Raw genomic sequence first — 8,283 nt, 5'->3', positions numbered from 1 at the left:
CGAGCATGAACGTATGCAAAAAACTGTATATATTTTGTTGATACGAAGTTGTATATTTGAAGGAGGATTGAGTATTTTATTAAAAAATGATGCAACTAAATTGGAATAATTCGAGCTTCTATTGCTTCAAACCAAGGACGAATTAATCAATTGCTTTTATTATCCTTCTCAGATAGTTTTTGCCTTGCGATTGGTTAATACCGGTATATAGTGGGACATATTCTACAGTACGTTCCGCATGACTTTGAGGTGTACTTCACCTTCGATGATAAATATCTTTGTGAGCACGTTTGAGGTTGTCAATTAGAAGTGACGGCACAAGCGTTAGCTCTGTAAGCAATGTTGCAAGGACTGTAATCTAGTGGATACCCTGAGATAATTGATGCTTCCTACGTCAACCGGAAAGGAGCAATACAACTGATTGTGAAACCTTGTACAGGTGACCCCACCCAGCTGTTCTTTAGAACGTCACGTAGTTTTTCTCCATAAAAGTCCAGGACGGCGTGGCGCGCGGAAAGAAGCATTTCATATTAAAAACCTCTTGCGCAAACTCTGAGTTGGCCTTTTTGTAAAAAGTTGTTTTTTTTCTCCTTTCTGCTTTCTCTTTGATGCAAATCTTAGCAAAAACCAGGATGAACTGGGCGACGCGATCGTGGTTTTTGCTAAAACAAGTAAAACGTTATTTAATAAATTGGCAAACTCTGCAGGTAAGTGCGCGGCCTTGGTGCAAGAGGTCCAGAGTTCGATTCCCGGATCTCGCATCCTTGTTTCGACTTCTTTACCTTCATTGTAGCTAAGTAGCTTTAAATACCCGTAAAACGGAGCACTGATGGAGAGGGGGGAGTAAAATGAGCGTACCGTCAACCATCAGGTTTGTCAGTTGAATTACTGTTACAGGAGGACCCAACGAGAATATAGTTCAAAACCACTTAAACGTATTTTATTATTTAAACGGTAGATATAGCAGGCATATTTTTATCCCTGTTCGCATTTCCTAGCAGAAAGTCTAGTGACCTGAAATTTATAGGGATCAAAACTTACCTTTTCGAAAATTCCAGCCAGAAAAAAGGCTCCCGAAAATTCGAGGTGACCTTTTTAGGGTGCAATTGTACCATTTTTTGGATTTTCGAAAATCCTAGGACAGGCAGGCAAGGAAGAAATGTTACAATAAATGTTCCGAAAATTCTAGGTATTTTCCGAAAATTGACGTCGGGTGCCCCAGCTATTACGGTTACTTTACTTTTACATAACTACATAACTAAAATAAAATGCACGGTATATGCGTGCGAAACATCGTCAATCTATGACGCAGTTAGCGGCTATTGGCCACAACCTTTTAATTAATTATTCATCAAAATTTCTGGAATTTTGCCACAATTTCTTTCTTCTTGCTGGGTGAAGACGTGTCCGAGATTCGCCGACGAATCTTTGGCTTGGAGGGAAGGACTCTTGAGCTTCGCTGTGGAATTTGTAAGGTAAGATTTCGCTTCACTGAAAACGTTTTTCTTTGCTATTTTTTTTTAATTGCACTGCAAGGAAAAAAAGCTTTACAAACCTTCACACGTGCTTTCAGCTTTGCACTTTTTGCATAAAATTAAACTCCACTGTGATTATCACTGATCTTGAGGGAAACTCGTTTGTAGATAAAACTTTATGTACAAATGCGCACAAAAATTATGGGTGAAGTTGTTTTTCTTGCTATATTTTTGTTTTAACCCTTCAGGCAAAATTTAAAATTTTTCTCAATTTCAAAAAAAAAATTGTACAATTATTTTTAATTAGTGGCAAATTAATTGTAGGAAACTCTGTAGTGTTAAACGTCAGAAAAAGCGCCTTTGTTGAACCGAACGTTGTCAAACCACTCATTTTTACTTGTGTTTACAGGAAACTGCAAGACTGGGGCCACCGGAGACAACGAACCTTTATGTTGTTTTTATAAAGGTAAATGTTATTCAACTGTGAGCGTCATTGCGATTGAAAATGTTTCTTTCATCTTGTGTTAAATTTGTGCACTTGATCTCAGTAATCAATATTTTTTATTGTACTTCTGTTTTGCTTTAGGATATCAAAGTTGACAGGGTCAACGAAAGACCTCGGATCCCAATGGGTGAATCAGGAGAGAAGTCGACAAAGCTAAGAATTTTAGTGTTAGTTACAACGATTTAAAGTGGTGGCTTGGTAAAGTTTGTAAGAATAGACTGCTTTTCACAAATTCTCAACAGAACATAGATAATCTCAGTGGATAATGCCGGAAGAGTTTCGGGAGGACAGAAACTCGAAAACCGGAAGCAGCATGAATAAACACCTGAGCAGAGACGGAAACAATCGAGGAGATCAATGGTTGTTCTTATAGGCATTCGCTTTTTATTGAAGAAACTCCAATAGCATGAATGATACAGTTTAAGCCACCATTACAACTCTGAGCGATCATTGTGCATAATTTCATGTTGGGCTGTTTACTCGGAATTGTTGCGTTAGAACTTTTGTCGAAAATCCGCGTTTGGCTCCCAATTTTTGTACAACTTAAATGTAGTTTGTGCCTTTTCCAAAAGAAGAGAACTCTTCATGTGATCGCTCATTGTTGACATCATTAACTAAAGCGTGTGGTAATGTGTAATTTATGTTTATGGGGGAATTGACAGTTTGTAGCAAATCAGATATAGAAATGCATACATACATTGACACAAGATGCCGAGGTGGTACACAACAATACAATTAAAAGAAACTCTAGCACAACATAGAAACATTGCCACAGACACAAAAGAAAATATTGATCGAATGCATAAATGGTGGCCAAAAATGTATTCTTTTGTTTATGTGCTAATGAGACTCTCAAGCAACATTTCTGTTATATTTTGTCCATGCAAATGAAGCTGGTGAGGCTAATTAGCACATAAACAAAATAATATTTTTTTGGCCGCCATTTATGCATTCCGTCTATACAATCAGCATGACATCTGCATCCAAGAGAAACTACATACAGACTGACATTTAGACACAGTCAAACAACGTTCAAGGCATACAAGTAAGCAAGACAACATACAGATACCCCTGCACAGAAGCAGGTGTCAACAGACAGTATGGTACAGTTGTACACAAAGCAAAGATTGTGTGCCGGCAATTGACCACAAAGGCACAAAATCAGATACAAAATACAAATGCTAAGACATTAGCTTACAACAGTACATACAAACACTCAAAACTGGGCACACAATGTGTACGAATGCTCAAACATATGCAAAAAAGAGTACTTACAGCACTATGACAAAGCAACACTACAGCACACGCAAACGCTAACTTAAAGATTTAACGACACAAGAGGACATACAAACACTCGGAAATAAGAAAACAAGAGTACATACAAACAGTAACACATAGGTACACAACAGTACAGTAAAAACACTAAGACTAATGCACACAAGGCTCCATACAAACACTAAGACATAGGCATACAAGAGTATACAATACAAGCACCAAGACTTAAGCACACAAGAGAACAATACAAACACTAAGGCATAGGCACACAATCTGAGTATGTACAAACACTCGGAAATAGGCAAACAAGAGCACATACATGTGCAAACAATCAGACATAGACAAACAAGAGTATGTACAAACAATATCTGATTTTATTAACAGAGTTGATAATGTAAATTGGCCACCGTACAGAGATTCTAAAAGCTGATGTTTCGAGCATTAGCCCTTCGTCAGCGCGAATCAAGGAATTGTGGGTTACGTCTAGTTTTTATAGTAGAGTAGGAGCTACGCTATTGGTGGTAACATAGCAACGTTGGTATTAGTTAAATGAAAAGCACCCTTAATCCTCACGGTATTAACGAACGCTTTTCATTCAACCAATATATTCCTATTTTTCACGTTGCCATGTTACCACCAATAGCGTAGCTCCTACTCTACTATAAAAACTAGACGTAACCCACAATTCCTTGATTTGCTCATACGAAGGGCTAATGCCCGAAATGTCAGCTTTTAGAATCTCTGTACGGTGGCCAATTTACATTATCAACTCTGTTGATAAAAGCAAATTTTTGTATACTACTTCCCCAAGGGCGCAGCACCACAGTTTCTTTAGAAACTTCCCCCTTCATTCATACAAACATTGTTGCCTAGGCACACAACAGTAACCTACAAAAACTAAGGCAGAGGCACACAAGAGTACTGTAACAATGCAAACACTGTTATAGGCACACAAGAGTGCAATCATATACTGTGGCAAAGGCAAACAACAGTATGTACAAACACTAAGACTGAGGCACACAAGAGTACAATCATAACATGGAGGTATAGGCAAACAAGAGTGCGTACAAAAACTGTTATAGGCACACAAGGGTATGTACAAACACTAAGACATAGGCACACAAGAGTACATCCAAACACTGCGGCAAAGGCAAACAACAGTATGTACAAACACCAAGACTGAGGCACACAAGTGTATGTACACAACACTAAGGCATAGGCACACAAGAGTGCGTTCAAACACTGTGTTATAGGCAGACAAGGGTATGTACAAAACACTGTGTTATAGGCACACAAGGGTATATGTACAAACACTTAACACTGAGGCACACATGAGTGCGTACAAACACTAAGGCATAGGCACACGAGTACATCCAAATACTGCGGCAAATACAAACAACAGAATGTACAAACACTGAGACTGAGGCACACAAGAGTGCGTACTAACACTGTTAGAAGCACACAAGAGTACAATCATAACACGGAGTTATAGGCAAACAAGAGTGCGTACAAAAACTGTGTTATAGGCACACAAGGGTATGTACAAACACTAAGACTGAGGCACACAAGAGTGCGTACAAACACTATGTCATAGGCACACAAGGGTATGTACAAAACACTAAGGCATAAGCACACAAGAGTACATCCAAACACTGCGGCAAAGGCAAAGAACAATATCTACAAACACTATGTTATAGGCACACAAGGGTATGTACAAAACACTAAGGCATAGGCACACAAGAGTACATCCAAACACTGCAGCAAAGGCAAACAACAGTATGTACAAACACTAAGACTGAGGCACACACGAGTGCGTACAAACACTAAGGCATAGGCACACGAGTACATCCAAATACTGTACGTCCAAACACTGTTATAGGCACACAAGAGTACAATCATAACACTGAGGTATAGGCAAACAAGAGTGTGTACAAAAACTCAGTGTTATAGGCACACAAGGGTATGTACAAACACTAAGGCATAGGCACACAAGAGTACATCCAAACACTGCAGCAAAGGCAAACAACAGTTGTACAAACACTAAGACTGAGGCACACACGAGTACATCCAAATACTGTGGCAAATGCAAACAACAGTATGTACAAACACTGTTATAGGCACACAAGATTACAATCATAACACTGCGGCAAAGGCAAAGAACAATATCTACAAACACTATGTCATAGGCACACAAGGGTATGTACAAAACACTAAGGCATAGGCACACAAGAGTACATCCAAACACTGCGGCAAAGGCAAAGAACAATATCTACAAACACTAAGAGTGAGGCACACAACAGTGCTTACAAACACTATGTCATAGGCACACAAGGGTATGTACAAAACACTAAGACATAGGCACACAAGAGTACACCCAAACACTGCGGCAAAGGCAAAGAACAATATCTACAAACACTATGTTATAGGCACACAAGGGTATGTACAAACACTAAGACTGAGGCACACAACAGTGCTTACAAACACTATGTCATAGGCACACAAGGGTATGTACAAAACACTAAGGCATAGGCACACAAGAGTACATCCAAACACTGCGGCAAAGGCAAACAACAATATCTACAAACACTATGTTATAGGCACACAAGGGTATGTACAAACACTAAGACTGAGGCACACAACAGTAACGTACCAACACTAAGGCAAAGAACAGTATGTACAACCACTAAGAATGAGGCACACAAGGGTATGTACAAAACACTAAGGCATAGGCACACAAGAGTACATTCAAACACTGCGGCAAAGGCAAACAAAAGTATGCACAAACACTAAGACTGAGGCACACAAGAGTACATTCAAATACTGCGGCCAAGGCAAACAACAGTATGTACAAACACTAAGACTGAGGCACACAAGTGTATGTACACAACACTAAGGCATAGGCACACAAGAGTGCGTTCAAACACTGTGTTATAGGCAGACAAGGGTATGTACAAACACTAAGGCATAGGCAAACAACAGTATGTACAAACACTATGTTATAGGCACACAAGGGTATGTACAAAACACTAAGACTGAGGCACACAAGAGTACATTATAACACGGAGTTATAGGCAAACAAGAGTGTGTACAAAACCTGTGTTATAGGCACACAAGGGTATGTACAAAACACTAAGGCATAGGTACACAAGAGTACATTCAAACACTGCAGCAAAGGCAAACAACAGTATGTACAAACACTATGTTATAGGCACACAAGGGTATGTACAAAACACTAAGACTGAGGCACACAAGAGTACATTATAACACGGAGTTATAGGCAAACAAGAGTGTGTACAAAAACTGTGTTATAGGCACACAAGGGTATGTACAAAACACTAAGGCATAGGTACACAAGAGTACATTCAAACACTGCAGCAAAGGCAAACAACAGTCTGTACAAACACTAAGACTGAGGCACACAACAGTAACGTACCAACACTAAGGCAAACAACAGTATGTACAACCACTAAGACTGAGGCACACAAGACTACATAAAAGCACTGCGGCAAAGGCAAAGAACAGTATGCACAAACACTAAGACTGAGGCAAACAAGGGTATGTACAAAACACTAAGGCATAGGCACACAAGAGTACATTCAAACACTGCGGCAAAGGCAAACAACAGTCTGTACAAACACTAAGACTGAGGCACACAAGAGTACATTCAAATACTGCGGCGAAGGCAAACAACAGTATGTACAAACACTAAGACTGAGGCTTACAAGAGTCCGTACAAACACTGTTATAGGCACACAAGGGTATGTACAAACACTAAGACTGAGGCACACGAGTACATCCAAATACTGTGGCAAATGCAAACAACAGTATGTACAAACACTGTTATAGGCACACAAGATTACAATCATAACACTGAGGTGTAGGCAAAGAACAGCATGTACAAACACTAAGGCATAGGCACACAAGAGTACATTCAAACACTGCGGCAAAGGCAAACAACAGTCTGTACAAACACTAAGACTGAGGCACACAAGAGTACAATCATAACACTGAGGTATAGGCAGACAACAGTAATGTACCAACTCTAAGACTGAGGCACACAAGAGTACATACAAGCACTGTTATAGGCACACAAGAGTACATACAAGCACTGTTATAGGCACACAAGAGTACAATCATAACACTGAGGTATAGGCACACAAGTACATTCAAATACTGCGGCAAAGGAAAAGAACAGTATGTACAAACACTAAGACTGAGGCACACAAGAGTACATCCAAACACTGCAGCAAAGGCAAACAACAGTATGTACAAACACTAAGACTGAGGCACATGAGTACATCCAAATACTGTGGCAAAGGCAAACAACAGTAAATTCAAACTTAAATAAACCAAGACAGTAAAACAGTGAGGTATAGGCACACAAGAGTACATACAAACACTATTGACTTGGGCGCACAACAGTACATTCAAACATTGTTGCCTAGGCACACATAGTAATGCGAACTTAAGAGTTCAATACAAACGCTAAGACGTAGAAACAAACTAGGAAAAATACACACAAGAGTACATACAGACAGACAGAAAGACATATGGGATACTACCAGAATAATTGGGTGGGAGTGTGCGGCCCGTTGCCCTGTTTCATGGTCTTATCGCCTAATGATGAAGTAGCTTCTAAAAAACATACCTATATACACATAGAAGGGAGTGGCACACGAGTTCAATAGTGACTTCGTTTTTATTACCAGGTTAAATTGTCAATTCCTCGCTTTGTTAGGTAACTAAAGAGGTCGTAAAACCCTAATGTATTGTTTAGGAACAGAGCGACGATTAGTTACATAGAAACACAATATACCTTAATACAAAGGTGAAAATGTGCATAGTATTTATCCTGGTTTAAATACCGCGACAAAGACACAGGAACATAAGAGTACATAGAGAACTGCGGCTTGGGCACAATACAGCTTTTCGTAACACTAAGATATCTAGGCGAACATTCAAAAATGATTTTATTTTTTGCTAGCAAATTAATTCTGGCTGGAAGAGTGCTAACAGACATCAGGGTTT

This window comes from Montipora foliosa, chromosome 7 (genome assembly GCF_036669935.1).
Source record: "Montipora foliosa isolate CH-2021 chromosome 7, ASM3666993v2, whole genome shotgun sequence".
In the NCBI taxonomy this organism is placed as follows: Eukaryota; Metazoa; Cnidaria; class Anthozoa; order Scleractinia; family Acroporidae; genus Montipora; species Montipora foliosa.
This window is presented reverse-complemented; position numbering follows the sequence as displayed.